The following is a 20094-nucleotide window of genomic DNA, read 5'->3' as shown; positions in this document are numbered from 1 at the left end:
CATCTTCACTAGCTCTGCATGGAGGGGGTGGGAGGGGTTGTCCAGGATACGGTCCAGTTTCCTCCTCATCCTCCCCTCAGCCACCTCCTCCAGATTGTCCATTGTAACACCAACTACAGAGCTAGCCTTCCTCACGAGCTTGTTCAGCCTGTCAGCATCCCTTTTGTTGGTGTTTCCCCCCCAGCACACCACGGCAAAGAAGAGCACACTGGCCACCAGACTGGTAGAACATCTGCAGCAGCCTCGTGCACACGTTGAAGGACCTGAGCCTCCTCAGGAAGAACAGCTTGCTCTGTCCCTTCCTGAAGAGAGCATCAGTGTTGTCACTCCAGTCCAGTTTATTGTTCAAGTGCACTCCCAGGAATTTATCATAACAACATCATTAAAACCATATATTTAGTCCAGCAGTGGCTCAGTTAGTAGGGGCTTGGACTGGGAATCGTAGGGTCGCCGGTTCAAGTCCCCGAAGAGACTTGAAAATATGGAAGGTGGACTGCTACTTGGAGAGGTCCCAGTTCACCTCCTAGGCCCTGCTGTGGTGCCCCTGAGCAAGGCATCCTAGTACTAGGATGGGTTAAATGCAGAGGACCAATTTCACTGTGTGCTCTGCTGTGTGCATGTGACAAATAAAGAGGGTTTCATCCTCCGATTCTATCTATCTATCTATCATATGATTTCATTACACTTAACCCATTGATACAATGTGATTATATAATACAATACAATGTGTTTTGTATGTGATTATATAATATGATGTTTGGAAAAGGAACTATTATACAAACATGATAAGTCTAGCGCTAGCATAATGTCTGAGGGAGAAGTTAAACAGTCCAATGGATCCAGACAGGAATCACTTCCTGTGCCACTCTGTGGTGCATTTACCAGGTAATTTCAGTTTAGTCCCTAAGGGTGCGAGCCTTGAGGTTTAAAGGAGATTGAGAAGAGGAATGATTATAGCCAGACAAATATTGATATATATATTATGTATTCCTGCCGTGGTTTGATATTATTTTCAGCTGTGTGTAAAGCCTCCTTGGTTTTTTTACTTTACCTTTCTGACAACCCCTCTACAAATGTTCAGTGCACCCACAAATGCTCTGCACCCCCTATGACGTCAGAGAGTAACCCACTGTATGAACAGATTTAATACACCACAGAATGCACCAGCAGACATAAATTACAGCACACACACACACACACACACACACACACACACACACACACACACACACACACACACACACACACACACACACACACACACACACACACACACACACACACACACACACACACACACACACACACACACACACACACACACACACACACACACACACACACACACACACACACACACACACACACACACACACACACACACACACACACACACACACACACACACACACACACACACACACACACACACACACACACACACACACACACACACACACACACACACACACACACACACACACACACACACACACCTTATCAGTTTCACCAAAGAAGGAAGGTCAAAGTCACCAGGATCACCTCCAGCTGCTCCCGATGGCCAGTCCGGGCCTGGTGTAAGTGTACAAAAGCCCATCTGTTTGTTTTCAGATCTGTTTATTCCTTGTATTGGTCAGTGTGATTTGGTCAGGCAGTTAATTGGCCCTATCTCTTGGCCCTATATACTTGTAGCTCTCATTGTTTAAGTCACTCATTTCTGTTACTTTGGTGGTGTGCGTGCATCTAATGGTGAGTTTGTGCATATAAGTGATTATATGTTAGTTGTCAAGCCTCCAATCTTAACTGTTGGTTGGATGCCCCAAGTTACGCTTTATTTTTCGCTGACTTGCTAATTTATGCTAATCGCGATTGGCATGCTGATACTGATGTAGCACAGTTTAGCCTCATCTTGAGCTAGCTAATGCTATTTGTACAATAATTTATGGTGCATGTGTGCGGGCTATGTGTAAGCCTAATGTTTAGCTTCATGTTTAGCTTCAGTTAAACTATTTCAAAGCCACAAAGTTGTAGGCTACAAAGTTATTGCAGGACATTATACACATGTCTTTACTTTCTTTTCTGTGTTACAGAACCACACCTTACAGACCTTACACACCTATCTACTATATCAGCAAGTACAATCACTTCGGTACTCTGTGTTGTGGGTGTGAAGACTCAATAAATGACACTCAATAATACTTCTCTGGATGCCGTTTTCCTCCTTTGTGTTCTGATCGGACATTCTGTAGAGGTTGCCACCGGAAACTAAGTATCAGCATCACTCCTCCATAACAATTCTTTTCAGTAAGGTAATGTTATTGGATCTGTTGTTGCAGCTACAGAAACCCATGCCCCACCATGTGAAGGACAAGATCTACCTTTATTAATCCTCTTGGGGAAATGTTGTGGTTTAAGCAGCAACAGATAAGAATGAAAAACAGGACAGTGGTTCACAGGATAATACAATAAACATAACCATCAACAGGCCTGCACCATCTCCATCCCCTCCCCTCTGACATGAACAAGTATCTCAAGTACAAGAGTTCATTGCTGGACCAAGTTGAACATCAATCAATGCCGCCTCTGGCCTTGGTTATAAAAGAGTCTTTGTTTAAAAGTGGAAAATACAAGTGTACATATTTAAACTCTTAGCATGCTTCCCACATGCACACTGTTTTTTCTGTCGATTCATAACCTCTTTCTGCGTCCGTCTGCTGGAGGTTAATAGTTGAAGGCTGAATGTGTCACAAATCAGTGAATAAAGTTTTTACATTTTCCAGATGAATGTTCACACAGCTCATGCTTAGTCATGATATAATGATGTCAAAGGTCACTTCAGGAATGATCCCATGGCCATTTATACCTGGTCTTCTACCCTGGGATGATCTCTATCATTGCTCCTCTGGACATTTACTCATGTACTGTACTTAATGTGGCGGGGTGGTGTGGTTAAATTTGAATGATAATGAAGTGGGATGGGGGACCGACAACGCCACCTGGGGACTTGCACCCCAGGATATAAACATAAAGAGAGTAGGACACAGGTGCAGCCACAGCAAACCACAAAGCAAACAGGTCCTCACTCGTGCTCCCCGGCGATCTTCACCACAACAAATAGTGAGGGTGACTAGCCCCTCCAATGACCGGCACTCAGCTTTACTAACGGAAATAAGAAATAACTGAAAACAAGGTTAAACAAACAAAGGGGAATCCCAGTTGGCGAAACACAAACTAACTGAAACTAAACTATAAAGAGAAAGGCAACAAGCTAACCCCAATCAATATAAACAAAACAAGCAAAAATGCTAAATAAACAATATGAACTAAATCAAAACAGTATAAACCCAACAGTAAACTGGCCTAAACAAAACGGCAGCAGGTGAACCTAAAAGCAATGGTAAAAGCAATCTGGTTAGAAATTGGCTACCATGAGGCACAAACAATTGAGGTTCTTTGCTCTACTCACCACAGGAACAAAGAGTCACCGGACAAACTGCAAGGAAACAGCAAGTGAGCTTAACACAAACTAGAAGTAACCGAGACATACTTTGAGAGAGCCAGCCTACCTGCACCACCGACCGTGAAGACAGAGCCAAAGGAAGAACAATTCTTCTTCTTCTTCTTCTTAAGGGAAGAACAATTGCAGCAGGTGCAATTTATATTCTGCCCTAATTAGGGGAGTGGTTTGGGGGGAAGGAGTGAGGCCCTGAGCTGCATTCCCAAGCACCCCACAACATTAACAACAATTTTAAGGTACTTTCCTTGAGGAGAAAAAGGTTATTCGATGCAAAAATATTACCTAGAACTGTAACAGATGTAAGTATAATTATACATACACACATAAAGGCCATTTTTTCTTGTTGTACTGTTCATTTTGCTGATAATGCTTTTGTACTTTAACTTGAGTAAGATTTCACTTGTAATTAAGTATTTTGACAATGACGTAATTGTACTTACTCAAGTAGATAATCTGAATACTTATTCCACCACTACCAATACAACACCTTAACTAAATCTAACCTGCAATATGAGTGATTCAGCTGAATGGGTGAGGAGTTTACATCCTCATCCCTTTTACAACAGTCACAAGACACAGATCAACTGCATCTTCAAAACCAGAACAAAAACCAGAACAACTGGAGGGCATAATGAGCTCTCAAGAGAAGGTTCCCTTTTTACATTTACAACCTGCATACTGTAAATTAACATGTAACACTTTATGTGTGGCAATGTGTGAAGCACTGCTGAGCTGCAACATATTGCCCCCCACACCAATCACACACCTTTGAGTCAGGGACCCTGATGGAGAGCATGGAAACATATTCCTTCTGCTGTCTGTATGAGGGACCGGATATAAGCTTTACTAGGATGCTCCAAAAAATAAACTTCTAGAAAAGCTCACAGGCAGAGCCGCCCACTTACTGAACTATGATTAGTTGACAACCTGATTGGTCATGATATAAACCGACCAATCGGAGCTCACGCTGAGCGTCATATAAATTGGCTGGTTGGCGCCCTCTCCCTTCACTTCACCACGAGATTACAGGTAACAGTTACAAGGAGATGTGGAGCACACTGAGGAGGACTACAAATTCAGGCGTTATTCAGCCCTGCTTTCTACTTCGGACTCACGGTCTTATTATATTTAACGACCGTGTGATTTATTTTAGTGCGAAATTAAGTCATCACTTGTTTATTTTTACACGAAAAATTACTTTTGCATGGCTTTGGAGGCAGCGTTGGGAGTGCTGAGAAACGCGGTAAAATACGAGAATAGGGTGAGTAATGTTAAGACAGAGGCACACTTCGAACGTGTATTTGAATGTGGTAAATGATAAGAAGTTAAACTATGTACAAAATATGATGACTTCGATCTGTAAATGCGTTTTTCGTTGCATTTTATTTCGAAATGCCCAGGACATAGACACGACATTCAACGTAGCAGGAAGTCAATACACTTTGCCGGCAAAACAAAGTAGAAAAACATCCTTCAAGGACACAAGATGTGTGTAAATATGCGAGTAAATGATTTACATCTGTGCGTTCATGCGAGTTTATGGTGATCCTTGTCATCAAGGCATCTGTACGGTGTGCAGGTCTAGCCTACAATCTGCTGAGAGGACACATTCGCCCAAGAAAAGTACACAGGTTATTTAAAAACAAAGGGAAATTGGAGCAGAGAGGAAAGAGGAAATTCGGAGAGTCAGTGAGAGCTTCTGACACTTCTCAGTGAAGGCAGAGAGTGTATGCAAGTCGCGTATCTTTCCAGTGCAAAACTACGGTTCAATATGATCAGTGACGTAGGATTTTCAGCTGTTGGATGTTCTGTGATGAATAACTTATTTGTGTGGAAACGAATGTGAAAGAACTGTGCAGGGGAACAACAGCAAGGGAGGGGCAGCTGCTTTTTACCCAAGTACCCAGTACAATTGTGAGAACTGCTTTTGCGTTTCGATGCTTCTGTTTTATCTTCTGACTGATCTTTCTGACTGCTTTCCTGAATATAAGATCTCCTGCTTCTACATTTTTGTAAAGCGCTTTGAATTGCTTTGTGTTGAAAGGTGCTATATACATAACCTTTACTTGCTTTCTAAAGCTTTACATTGTGATTGTCATGTCAATGTAAAAGTAGTAGTTGAAAGCTATATATTCCTCAGTGCATGCCATATTGACTACGATGACCTGTTCTCGTGTTGGGTAAAGTTAGAAATACTGCAATTGTTTTTTATGTTGGATGTTATTTGCAAAGAAATTTGGATCACTTGTATTTGTTTTTGTAGGAAGGCGACATGGTCCCTTTATTGTTATCTGGTAATTGTGGAGAAAAGTATTTAATAGTCGATATTTTATGTGTCATTGTTTACATTTTTGCACAAAATAATGTATTTTATTGGCTGCTCTGTTTTTGATTTCCGAGCCCAACAGTTAAAACTGGTTCATTATGTTTATATGCACGAGGGGAAAGACATTGATTACATCTTTATCAGGTTTGGTAAATTATATTACCCATGTGTCATTGTTATGTGTACAGAGCAAGTCAACATGTGCAGACTTGATGAACCATTTGCTCTGCGTCATATAAAGTGGCTGGTTGGCGCCCTCTCCCTTTACTTCACGAGATTACAGGTAACGGTTACCAGGAAATGTGGAGCACACTGAGGAGGACTACAAATTCAGGCGTTATTCAGCCCGGCTTTCTACTTCGGACTCACGGTCTTATTATATTTAACAACCGTGGGATATATTTTAGTGCGAAATTACGTCATCACGTGTTTATTTTTACATGAAAACTTTTGCATCCTTTGGAGGCAGCGTTGGGAGTGCTGAGAAACGCGGTAAAATACGAGAATAGGGTGAGTAATGTTAAGATAGAGGACACGTGTATTTGAATGTGGTAAACGATAAGAAGTCAAACTATGTACAAAATATGATGATTCTGAAGTATATCTTGTAGCGATGTTTGTGAAGATGATGAAGAAGTCTCCGGAGACACCAGCTTGTATATAATAAGGTTTATTAGAACAGCATAGTATCAGACACCAACACGGGTGATGCGGGGTCCCCAGAGCCAATTGTGGAAGTCCCCCGAACAGTCTTTGTGCATGCCATTTAAAGAGGAAAAAAGAGTGTGCGCACCTAAAGTGTGTGTCTCCCTTGAGGTAAACAATACCCCTGCGTGCCCCACTAAGGTGACCTAGGTCAGTTCCTAAATGAACCCTAACGTATTCCAGATGTTGTTGTTCACTTTTCTTCCACCCAACGTTCCTCTGGCCTGAGAGAGTATTCACCTTAGTATATCTCCAGATTTAATACACCACAACTTCGATCTGTAAACGCGTTTTTCGTTGCATTTTATTTCGAAATGCCCAGGACATAGACACGACATTCAACGTAGCAGGAAGTCAATACATTTAGCCGGCAAAACAAAGTAGAAAAACATCCTTCAAGGACACAAGATGTGTGTAAATATGCGAGTAAATGATTTACATCTGTGCGTTCATGCGAGTTTATGGTGATCCTTGTCATCAAGGCTTCTGTACGGTGTGCAGGTCTAGCCTACAATCTGCTGAGAGGACACATTCGCCAAAGAAAAGTACACAGGTTATTTAAAAACAAAGGAAAATTGGAGCAGAGAGGAAAGAGGAAATTCGTAGAGTCAGTGAGAGCTTCTGACACTACTCAGTGAAGGCAGAGAGTGTATGCAAGTCTTGTATCTTTCCAGTGCAAAACTACGGTTCAATATGATCAGTGACGTAGGATTTTCAGCTGTTGGATGTTCTGTGATGAATAACTTATTTGTGTGGAAACGAATGTGAAAGAACTGTGCAGGGGAACAACAGCAAGGGAGGGGCAGCTGCTTGTTACCCAAGTACCCAGTACAATTGTGAGAACTGCTTTTGCGTTTCGATGCTTCTGTTTTATCTTCTGACTGATCTTTGACTGCTTTCCTGAATATAAGATCTCCTGCTTCTACATTTTTGTAAAGCGCTTTGAATTGCTTTGTGTTGAAAGGTGCTATATACATAACCTTGACTTGCTTTCTAAAGCTTTACATATGCGCAGCTTATTGTGATTGTCATGTCAATGTAAAATAGTAGTTCAAAGTGAAGTATATCTTATAACGATGTTTGTGAAGATGATGAAGAAGTCTCCGGAGACACCAGCTTGTGCATACACTTTATAGGAGAAATGTGGGTGTGTGTCAACATGCGATGTTCTATGAGGATGTGTACCCAAATAAGGTGATATACGTTAGTCTTTGTCTTACTCAACCCTGGAGGTCTTCTGACGTAGTCCAGAGGTTTGTTCTACAACCTCCTGTCGTACCACATCACTCTGCACTCTCTATGACCTCAGGGAGTAAACAACTGCATATGAACTGATTTACTATACCACCTAGGCCCTAACTTTGTATACCCCACTCGGTGACCTAGGGCATCTTTAACGTATTCCAGATGTTGTTTTTCACTCTTCTTCCACCCAACCTTCCTCTGACCTCAGGGAGTATCTGCCCTGATATATCTCCAGATTTAATACACCACAGTAGCTATATATTCCTCAGTGCATGCCATATTGACTACGATGACCTGTTCTCGTGTTGGGTAAAGTTAGAAATACTGCAATTGTTTTTTATGTTGGATGTTATTTGCAAAGAAATTTGGATCACTTGTATTTGTTTTTGTAGGAAGGAGACATGGTCCCTTTATTGTTATCTGGTAATTGTGGAGAAAAGTATTTAATAGTCGATATTTTATGTGTCATTGTTTACATTTTTGCACAAAATAATGTATTTTATTGGCTGCTCTGTTTTTGATTTCCGAGCCCAACAGTTAAAACTGGTTCATTATGTTTATATGCACGAGGGGCAAGACATTGATTACATCTTTATCAGGTTTGGTAAATTATATTACCCATGTGTCATTGTTATGTCTACAGAGCAAGTCAACATGTGCAGACTTGATGAACCATTTGCTTTGGATAAGTCAAGACATCAGTGCAACTGGAATCAAAACAAACCGGGATTTGGATGGATTTGTGATTACTGGAAATGCAACTGGGATCATCTCAAATGGTTTCCTGTTGTCCAGCTGTGTTCATTCATGCTGTGCGGCCAGTATGCTGTCTTTTGAAGAGAAAGATTGAAAATGTTGTGGAAATTGTTGTGTGAGCAATACTGTTTTTTACACAGACATTGAAAGACTTGTAAAAAAAAAAACTCACCAAGGTGTTGACTGAACAGGAGTGTGTTAAGGCCAAGAGTGCATTTTCTCCTTTATTCACCATCGGAGACAGCTTAATTGACAACTCGGCATGTTTTCAACATCTTTACGAAAAGCCTGTTACCGGGATGTTTTAACCTTAAGTAGACCTTGCATAATTGCTCTGTGTAACCAACAGAACCTACAGCAATTTAGCTTGCTTTTAATATTTCTCCTGATGTTAGAGGCGGCCAATGCTTTGAATCAGTACAGTAAACTGAGTCATCAAAACTCGGTTTGAGTAACAAGTTATTGATTTGTCTACCTTGTTTCATACAGGTCTGTTGTTCCAAATATTTGACTCCATTACAGGAGTCAAATATTTTTCTTGGTACTGCCTTCGGTAAGGCAAACAGATGACATTTCCCCTCACATTTCAGGGCACAGTACTTCCTTGACATTTCAGCCTTCCAACAGTAACTGGTCGGTTGGCAGAGGGTGGGCCTATTGGTCTATAGCCATGGGCGTGCCAATGTGCCGAGCTCCAGATTTAGTGATGTCATTAGCCCCCGGAAGAAAAAAATGGAAAAAGAAAAATCTATAACGAGGCATTCGAGGGCAGCATAGACGCATCGTTTCTGCTTTTGAGTTTTACTCACTACAGGGTGAACTTTGAGGGTTTGTGACTTTGCAGACCGTTCACATGCAGAAAAAGCTAGATAACGCACGAAAGGACGGGATATAACCGGAAAAGCATAATAGGTGACCTCTAAGTAAGACTGAGTATTATAAATGATTTTACAGTTTTAATGCATTTTCTTTTTCCCATGCAGAAATTGCAGGGTCGATCTATGGCATGGTTGGTTAACAACATAGCAGTTAAAAAGCAGAGACGCTTGTGTGGACTGCTTCTGCTGACGGGCAGACAGTTCTGTGCGGTTCATTGTTACATTTTTATTTTGATGTGACACGCAATGTACCATGCTATCGTAATAATGTTCTTTATCAGCCTTTGAACCTGAAACTTTTTAAAATCATTATATATCAGATTACTCTACCGCATGAATTGACGGCTATTGGTCGACTAGAAACATCTTTAGTCGAGAGCAGCCGCATTAAGTTGCATGTAGTGGCTACCAGTATTTAAGAATTTGGTACACATTTAGTAAGTCACTAACTCAGAAGTCGGCCATTTTAATATTATGTGCACAAACTTCACATTTTGTGTGGAATGCCCAATGTTAAATGTGACTTTGGGATAGTTTCATCATGTCTGAAGTGTATCCACAGTTGAAATATGCCAACATAAAGCTTGACACAAATGTTTGATGAGTGAGCATGATAACCCAAAGTAGCATGTTACAGCAACAACTAGTGCTCTGCCATCTGAGATGAGAGGGGGTGCACCAGTAGGCTAGCTACAGTGGCCGGCAACAGCAATGAAAAGTAGCATTGCTGTTATGGTGCCCGATGAAGAGACTATGGCATGTTATGTTTCAAAACCAAGTAAGCAAGAACATTTCAAGTGTGTTTAAAGTGCTATCCTGAAATATTTCATCCAGTCCAAAGTGGCACACAACTTCAAGCTTCAGCTTAAACTGTACTGATAAAACAAATGAGAACATATTGTAAATCAAGTAGGGATGCACCGATGCCAAATTTCCTGGTCGATTGTTAAGAATAACAATTTGGCTGATGCCGATGTTTTAATGTACATTTCTTTTCCACTCTCTGCCAGGAAAAACAAGAGTGTCTGAAAATGGTTTCAGTTTAAAGGGTTGAGCAAGTTCGTTATTATAACATCTCCGAATGCACCATCGGTAAATAAGGTGACATCACCGATGGCAGTCGCCAATGTTTGTTTTGCTACGTGACCGGGAGAAGTTGTGTTAGCGTTGTTGTTTTTAAATCTGACGGACCAAATCTGAAGTCAGGGCATCATTTTGAAGGATTAGAACAGTGACTGTGGGTCTGCCGTAACTTCAAAGTCATTCTCTGCGCATGCTGCAGGTCTTCCGCCCCGTGTAGCGGGTGTCTGCAGGATCAGTAAATTAAATCCATTCTTCAGTGTTCTTGTGACGCTGTCGTTTATATTTGTGACTTTGTTATACTTGCTGCTACTCCCGTTAACTTCCAGAAACTTACTATGGCTCGCTCAACCTCTCTCTCGGTCTTACACATGCACACACGTATCCCCCATTCTCTCTTTTAAATAGATAGGCTGCCTGAGTCTGCATGATGCTACTATTACAGTTTACAGAAGTAAAACATCGGCCATCGGTATCGGCAAAAATTGTTATACTTAACATCGGCATCGGCCAACATTTTTTCAATCGGTGCATCCTTAGTAATATCATAGTAGGCTGTTTAGAAAGTACGCGGCTTCCCCTGATCACCTGCAGCTCTGCCCGCTGTGAGGGGACCGGTGAGTGGAGCAAAACATACGTTTAGAGTAAGACTTGAGCATGATGGGCTGTCAGTAGAGGGAGAGAGGAAAAGATAGCGCTCCGTTTATTAAGTAAAGTAAATCGCGGATCTCTTGGTGAAATAGTCCCACACTGAGTCAATAGCAACAGCAAAAAAAAGCAGTTTGACATTGGCAGAGAAGATTGGGCACAATTTTCATGGGTGCAACCCAAATACTCAGCTTTGAGTCTGATAATGGCCGCTTCAGACATGGTGCAACCATTAGCAAGTAACCAACAAAGGTAACAACCGCCAACCTTATCACCCAAATCTCCTAGAGCACCATTGTGTTTAAAAAAACAAACAACCAAACATCAGAAAGTGGGACATGGAGTTTGGTAGTTAATTTGCATTTAAAGATAGACACATAATCAGCACTTTGATTGACACTGTGTTGTAACCTCCCCTTTTGGAAACTGCCTGGATTTGGTTTGTCCCTGCAACATGCTCTTGTTGACTTAGCTTGAATGTTCCCAGTCCGAAGGTGCCTCAGCTCTGGCTTCAGAGCATTCAGTAATGCCCACCAGTATGTTTGGCTGTCATAGTAACGGTAATATTGGTCCAGAAAGGGATGGGCTCAGATCAGTCTAAAATAAAGAAATGCAAACGTAAGGATTCACAAATGTAATTGTGTAAAAATGTTTTGGGCGTGTGAATCCCTCTGCATTTGTGTGTGTGAATCTTTTGCATTTGTTTGTAGATTTTTGAGACACCCCTGAAGATTCACAAATGCATTTTTTTAAAGAGGGGAGTGTCTGAAGCCATTCAGGTGTCTGCTTAATTTTAAGCTAATCACATGATTGAGTCCCCACAAGCCATTGAACCACGCCCACTTCCGCCTTAGCGTTACTCTGCCGACTGCATCATGGACATATGGTGAACCATGTTAACAACCAAAACCAATGTGAGATTTATTTATATCAGCCCAGTGATTGACTAGTGTGGTGTATTAAATCTGGGCTGATATACAAAGGTAGATACTCTCTGAGGACAAAGGTTGGGTAAGAGGAATATGGGGAAAAAACAAACATCTGACATATGTCAGGGGGCCCCTATGAATGGACCTATGTTCCCTTAGGGTGGCACACATTGTTAATGATTACCTCAGGTGAGCATGTACACACATTTTCTTCTATAAATGGCATGCACAAAGAGAGTTCGGGGGGACTTCCACAATTGGCTCTGGGAACCCCGCATCGCGTTGGTGTATGATACTATGCTGTTGTAATAAACCTCATTATATACAAGCTGGTGTCTCCTGAGACTTCTTCATCATCTTCACAAACATCGCTACAAGATATACTTCACTAGCTACCTGTCAAATGCAAGGCAAGTTTATTTCTACAGCACCTTTTTAACACAAGGCAATTGATTTTGTGAATCCGCACTAGGCTTGGCCAGCAATTGATATTTTGGACTTGACGTACGCCGCGTGTAACTTTCACATTAACAATACTTGTATATTACATTGGTCTTGTCAAGGAAACCATCTGGCAGGGCTTTATAGCTGGACTTGCCAATCCAAGGTGACGTTTGCTTCTCCATTTGTAGTGTGTTTCTGTTATCCACAGCAGTACCAGGGTTTCCTGTTTTTATTTTTTTGTAATGCTGTTTTCCTCTCCTTTATGATAAAGGAACACCCGTTGCCGGGGACATTTAAGCCGTTATTCAGAAAGATGCGCCCCAATGGCATGAATGTGGAAGGCCACTTTTTGCCTGCAAAGTTTACATATAACTTTGTGGGGCTTGTCCTTTACTAGCGCAGAAAGATCCCGCACTTTGGATTTTGCCCTTCGAAATTAATGACCAGGCCCAGCTCTGAAAGAAGTCAGAGGGGTTTTCCGGCTGACCTGTCAAAATCCCTTTTTTCCGCTTTCGTCTGACTAATAGACAAATGAAAAATGTGTCGAGTTTTGTTTTGCCGACAAATGTTTATTCAAATTATTAGGGGCAGCTCTAGAACCGGTAGATGAATATCTTGCTTGATATGCTCCTGAATGCGAAAAATGGAGCAGTGACAGTGAAGGGTCAGGCAAATGAAGCACAGTCATTTTTGGGATACTAATGTACCTTGACCCACCTCCTAGGCAAGGCCAACATTTGGGTTCAGGGTCTCCTAAGAGAGGGATGGGGTTAGGTTAGGATTCCTCAGTAGAAAAGATTTATATTGTAGTGAATGTGACCCCAACCAATCACTAATTGTCCTTCTTCTGTTTCCTAGGCCTCAGAAGTGAGTGAAGACATCACTTCTCTACACGCAATGTGCTCTAGATGTCCCTACAGCCGAGGAGGGGAATGTTCTAAGAACCAACAGTGTAGTTTCGTTGGCACTATCCAGTCACCTCTTGACATTAAAGGAACACCTTCATCTGTGGTTCCCGCTAAAAATGGAATAAAAAACAACATGGGAACCATTCGATATCCTGGAGAGCTTAAAGTAGCACACGGCCCAACTCAGTTGCATCAAGGCTACGCACAGTCCCAACAACATTTGGAGGGACTCCACTACCCTCGAAAGTCACAGTCGAGCATACTTGACACTGGATTCCAGCACCCTATACCTGGGGATAGTGCAGGTTATTCCCGGGGCAGTCACAACCACATAAGCCGAGACGGAAATGCCAGCATCTATTCATCAACGCATGTCTCTTCTCAACACATCAGTTATTTGGGGAATTCTGCTGAATCTGTCAGGCGACCCGTTTATAACTCATCCCATCAGCAGCAAGTCTGGTCTCGCTCTCTCAGCAGAGAAAAAGTCTTGCCAGTTGGAGAATCGAAACCCCCTTCAGATGAGGAAATACATGACTTTGTTGCAAAACGCGTCAATTTTTTTTGGACTATAACAAAATATGTATATTCTAAAAAGCTGTACAACAGGGACTATCCACTGCGGTCAGACTCCATCTCACCAAAGGTTGACTCTTTTTACCATCCCCACGAAACCTCTGCCTCTGCCAATGAAGACATGGGAAGGCAAAGTCTCTGCGTTGCTGTAAGTGAAGAGTTCACTGCTGCAGTTGGACCAGCACTTGAAGAGGAGGGTTCAAGGGGCAACAACGCATTTGCTGTGTTACCGCCCAAGTGTAAAGGAACCGATGATTGCTCTGCATCTGCGTCAGAGAAACATTCAAAAGGTACACTATTATCTGCTGTCAAACTCAAAACACGCAAACTTGTGTATTCAAATGTCTCTGGATATAAAATGTTTTTGGGTAGCGATGATAAAACTTTTCATAGCAAATGGTATGATATGTATTTACAAGATGGCCTGAGCACTCCAAATCTCCTCTGAAGGACCTAGTTTGAGAATGTAGAGAGCACTGCAGAGCTGGAAAAGGTCATACTGCGTCAATATTGGAATTGGAATAAAGATAACATTCATCTCTTTGCATCCACAGAACATCCACGTGAACGGAAGATACTTCCCGCGACTTGCTCAAAGGATGAAGATGGGAGCCCAGTGGTAGCCGCAGCAGTGCCTGGAATGACCTTCGAAGAAATGACAGAGAAGCAATCCAATTCAATGTTCAACAGTAGCCTGTCAGAAGAACACAAGTCCCCCTGGTTAATCATTAAAACACATTTTGATGACAAAGGCCAAGTGCCTGGTGTTTCTAGGGCTCCCAAACACACCATGGAGAAGGAGACCAGCAAAGTGGCCCTAATACCTGTGGGGCTAATAGGGTTGGACAAACTGCAAGACATGACCGACCTCTCGGTGGTATCTGAAAACCAAACTTTTGGACAAGAATCACTCGTGAATGTACATTCAAAGAAAAACATTGACAAGCTATGTTCACCTGTTGATGCACTTCGTATTGATCATGTGTGGTCAATTCAGACAAACCAAACCAAATGCATAGCAATTCCCAAAAATGAAGTTGAGAATCACATCCCTCTATCAGAAAGTGCGGGTCAGAGACCACTCTTTGTTAACATGCCTCAATACGAAGATATCTCAGATGATGACTCCCAGCTACCAAACACAGAGCACAAGGAATTCAACTTTCCAACGGCTTCTGAAGACATTAGGGAAGAGGACAGTCCCCATATTGATTATATGACTGCAGAGACCTCTTCAACTACACCAGATCCCAACATTAAGCTGTCACCATTTGAACATAAAGGTGCTGGTTATGTACCTAAATTCGAGACTGAGATACAAACATACCACTCTATTTTATGCAGTCCTTCTCCTTCTTTGAAAGAAGACGTTACAGATACGTTTGATGAGGACGAGGATGATGATGATATGTTATTCATACCTATAACCATTTCCGACCTTGAGTTTGAACCTCAAGAACAAGATGGGCTATATGGTGGAGAAACAGAGGACCAAGAAAGACAGTGTGATGCATATCTAAACCACAATCCATCTCCAAAACCAGTACAAGCTTCTGATTATACACCAATGAAGGAGTTTGACACAATTGAAAGCTTTTTCAAAGCTGTAAATTTTAAGCAAATACAGGTGGCATTGATTGGCAAAGCTGAACATAAAATGGACTCTGAGGGAGAAGGTCATACACTTAACAGCAGAGGGTCTTCAGACAGCTGTGAAACTGATGACAGTTGTAATTACTCTAAACCAGAAAACAAATATTTAGCAGTACCCAGGACGTTGTTGGAAAGGAAGGTAGCTCCTGAGCCCTCGGAAACAGACGCTTCTGTGCCTGAGGGCAAAGCCAATGAGGTTACAAATGTCCAACAAGGTCAAACCAGGAGTTTGGCGGGGTCTGGCTGTACACTGATATGTACATCAACGACTGGCGAGAAAGATTGTTCTAAAAATGTTCAACCCTCAACCAATGGGCAGAATATTTTAAACGATGTTATAATCATTGAATCTGACTCTGAAGACGAATGTAAACAAAACTACCAGCAGCCAAAAAGGAAGCGGTTTTTCTCTTCCAGCTCAGAGGACAGCAACTATTCCTCATGTGAAACTGTAGAAGAAAAGACATCCGCAGACCGAGACAGAGAAATTAATGGGCAGCTGCGTGGCTCCACCAACAGTTTAGTTGTCATCGACTCTGACATAGACGATGATGATGACCTAAACTACAAAGATCAAAGCAGAAAGAGATTGTCTGTTGAACAGAAAAAACCCGTTTTTATAACTGTGGAGAGTGATTGTGGACCTGCTGATGAAATTCCTCAAGAAACCAGACAGTCTTCTGCAGACCTATCACAGTCACAAAACCAGTCAATGCTTCCTGATACACCACAGAAGACAAACGGACATGATTCAAATTCTGGAGAGGTTAATAATAAAAGACGCAAAAAGGTCAAATCAAGAAGCATACTCGAATCCGATGACATTGATGATGAAACTGTGGGCAGTCTTTGTGGAATTGCTTACGAAAAGTCTAAAAACAGTCAGTTTTCTAAGGATCAAAGAAAGAAGCAGTCCCATTCTTTGAACAAGAAGGCCGACTCAACTTCAAAATCTGTGATTCCTCGCCTTGTTGTTGAGAAGCCTAATCAACACTATAGACTTTTAGAAGAATGTCCCAAAGACAGACGGGGTAAGAATGGCACTCCAAAGCATTCCACAGCATCCAGCAAAAAGACTGACTCCGTTGATAAAAATAAATTGCATTTGCCCAAACCAAAACGTGCAAAAGGTGGAGAACATACAACAAAGAATAACGTGCAGGCTAATGTACCAAAACCCACAACAATTTCAAGACAGCTTTCCTTACCTGAGCAGAAATGCACATCCACCTCTTTAAGTGGAAGTGGAAAACTTTCTGAAGCCAGACAAAGCTCAGCCATTTCAAGAAATGGGTCTCTGTCCGGAGGAACACCTGCTTGTTCTCAACAGCCCGCATTCAAACCGAGCATATCGACTCCCAGAGATATGTCTTCGTTAAAACTACAGCGCTCTCTCTCTTGGAACAACAGCTCTACAATAAATCATCCTATCAATCCCACAAAAGGGCCTTCAGTAACTTCTGCAACCATTGCACCATCAGCAAGGAAACGGTTGACACAAGAAATGGCTGAATTTATCCCAATCCCAAGACAGAAGAAGAAACCAGAACCCAAAGTGAAAAAATCTCTCCCGGGGATGGAGGATGACTTGACAACCGGGACATTGCCCATTCACCATAACAGGGCACCCAAACGGAGGCAGAACTCCAAGTCTGCAACCCCACTAATGAAAAGGACCAAGTTGGATGCCGTACAGTTGACAAAGGCTAGGATCCGGGATTCCCCAAAGGAACAAGGTGTGTTTTTTGATTGTCCTTAAAAGAGTCTAATAGTAGTGGAGTTATTTTGTGTGTCCAATAAGAATGTGTGTTCCTAATCGTTATTCCTTCTATAGGCAACTATGGGGGTGAAGGTTACAAGTGGTCAGAGAAGCCACCGGTGACACCAACAATACAAGGTATTACTTAAAAATTCTAACATGGCTTGCTCTGTCTTACAGCCAACCAATGCACAATGCAATTTCATTGGGGTTTCTGGTTCCTGTGGTACTGGTGTAACCCTTCCACCCCCCCCCCCCTCTTTTGTACCTGCATGTTTTCATTGTAGGTTTTGGCAGGAAGACAAAGCTGTGATTCCAAGGATCAATCAGTGAGAAAGATTTGACAGTGTCTACAAATCCATATCAAGTTTCTCTCACTTCCTAAGGAACAGATGGCCGACTGGACACAATCTATTCATTTTCACATTATATTCCATATTTTAAGCCGTATATTTTTTATTCAGTGTGAGAACTGTAAATATATTTTTGTTTGCATGTTAGATGTTATCGTTACTGGCTAACTTAAGTTGCATGTGAATTCAGCATTGTTTGTACATTTTGTTTCTCAAAATGCTGTCTGAAATTGAAACTCTATACAGATATTTGTATATATTGTACATTTTTGTTAACACTATTCCTGTTGTCAATGTTCCATCTTCTTTTTTTACTTTACTGTATAAAATGTTTAAAAGTCTTAAAAATCATGTCTCTTCAGTGTTTTGCTGGAGATGCCAAACCATCACCCAGTGTAGGATTTCTTATACCCCTTTATTTCGGCCCCGTTACAAAAGTCCTGCTTGTTGTTGCTCTGTCGTCTGTGCCTTCAAATGCAAATGAGCTGCTGCTGGCCACGCCCCTTTTCAGGGTCTGCAGGAAAGCGGGGAGCTCTGCGAAGAGAAGGGTGTCTACCGGCAGATACTCAGTTAAACGCTGCCGTGATTACAAGCCACATCAAGCATTAAAAAAGTACTTCTTATTTTAACATAGCTTCTCCCAATGCTGGTCTTCATCATATAAACCAATGGGCACCGAGGCAGTTTGTTCAGTATATAAAACAATGTGAGAACTGTAAATATATTTTTGTTTGCATGTTAGATGTTATCGTTACTGGCTAACTTAAGTTGCATGTGAATTCAGCATTGTTTGTACATTTTGTTTCTCAAAATGCTGTCTGAAATTGAAACTTGATACAGATATTTGTATATATTGTACATTTTTGTTAACACTATTCCTGTGGTCAATGTTCCATCTTCTTTTTTTACTTTACTGTATAAAATGTTTAAAAGTCTTAAAAATCATGTCCCTTCAGTGTTTTGCTGGAGATGCCAAACCATCACCCAGTCTATTTCAGCCCCGTTACAAAAGTCCTGCTTGTTGTTGCTCTGTCGTCTGTGCCTTCAAATGAAAATGAGCTGCTGCTGGCCGCGCCCCTTTTCAGCGTCTGCAGGAAAGCGGGGAGCTCTGCGAAGAGAAGGGTGTCTACCGGCAGATACTCAGTTAAACGCTGCCGTGATTACAAGCCACATCAAGCGTTAAAAAAGTACTTCTTATTTTAACATAGCTTCTCCCAATGCTGGTCTTCATCATATAAACCAATGGGCAGTTTGTTCAGTACATAAAACAATGTCTCCCTCTAGTGTCGAAATTGAAGTGGTACGAGACGAGCGCATAAACATGTTTATTTAAAAAAGTCCCCCTATTCATTAAATGACACTTTTTGAGTCTCTTAACACACAGGGGATACATATATGTATTAAAGACATTAAAAAATGCCTTTTGCATAATAGGGGACCTTTTTTAAATGAACATGTGTTGGTCTCGTACCACTTCAATTTCGACACTAGAGGGAGACATTGTTTTATATACTGAATAAACTGCACCAGTGCCCATTGGTTTATATGACGAGGACCAGCATTGGGAGAAGCTATGTTAAATTATAAAGACATCGTGACCATATACAGTCTATGATGGTGACTTGTTGATTTATCAGCTTTTGTCCACGAATGTTAAGATATTAAGGCATGAATTGAGGAGACTAAAGGGTTAATTAATAAGTACCATATCACGATCCTAATATATACATGACTCCTAAATTCTACCTTAAATTCAAAGTAAAGGTAGGTATGAAATAATGGATAACTTTCAAGGTTTTATTGGTCATATGCACAGCATATACAACGTATATGTTGGCAATGAAAATGTTATGTCCCATGCTCCTCTAACAACTCAACATACATGGTGCAAATAAGATAAATAAAATAGTGCAAAAAGAGAGAAGAATATTTAGAATAACAACAATAAAGATTTGAGGATGTGAAATATATACATATGTGGAATACATTGAGAGTATTTAAATACTTTACACTGTTGAATGAGGAGGTATGGGCAGATGCATATATTACGTATAACAGATGTATATGGCAGATATGTATAATATATAGATATGTGTACTATAAACAGATATGTATGGCAGATGTGTATTGTATGTATGTATGTATGTATGTATGTATGTATGTATGTATGTATGTATGTATGTATGTATGTATGTATGTATGTATGTATGTATGTATGTATGTATGTATGTACTATAAACAGATGTGAGTAGACATTCACAGAGCTCAGGAGTTCAGCAGTCTTATAGCCTGTGGTATAAAACTGTCTCTGAGTCTG

The 20094-nt window shown here is 41.3% G+C and overlaps 2 long non-coding RNA genes across 7 annotated transcripts; one reads left to right on the top strand and one right to left on the bottom strand.

The window, feature by feature from the left end:
* Positions 1 to 1412: 1412 nt before the first annotated feature.
* LOC134879325 (uncharacterized) lies at positions 1413 to 3591 on the bottom strand. The gene is made up of 3 exons (XR_010167822.1): positions 3567 to 3591; positions 3467 to 3493; positions 1413 to 3385 (listed from the first exon to the last, which is right to left on the bottom strand). It is a non-coding gene; the product is annotated as an uncharacterized LOC134879325 (long non-coding RNA).
* Positions 3592 to 4541: 950 nt separating this feature from the next.
* On the top strand, positions 4542 to 20090 carry LOC134879345 (uncharacterized). 6 transcript variants are annotated; one of them, XR_010167830.1, is made up of 6 exons: positions 4542 to 4778; positions 6032 to 6126; positions 13387 to 14302; positions 14567 to 17401; positions 17500 to 17562; positions 17712 to 20090. It is a non-coding gene; the product is annotated as an uncharacterized LOC134879345 (long non-coding RNA). The 6 variants fall into 6 exon arrangements; XR_010167827.1 differs by having other exon boundaries at positions 6032 to 6353; XR_010167828.1 differs by lacking the exon at positions 4542 to 4778 and adding an exon at positions 8437 to 12494 and having other exon boundaries at positions 4791 to 6353.
* Positions 20091 to 20094: the final 4 nt, after the last annotated feature.

This window comes from Eleginops maclovinus, chromosome 17 (assembly GCF_036324505.1).
Source record: "Eleginops maclovinus isolate JMC-PN-2008 ecotype Puerto Natales chromosome 17, JC_Emac_rtc_rv5, whole genome shotgun sequence".
NCBI lineage: Eukaryota > Metazoa > Chordata > Actinopteri > Perciformes > Eleginopidae > Eleginops > Eleginops maclovinus.
This window is presented reverse-complemented; position numbering and strand designations above follow the sequence as displayed.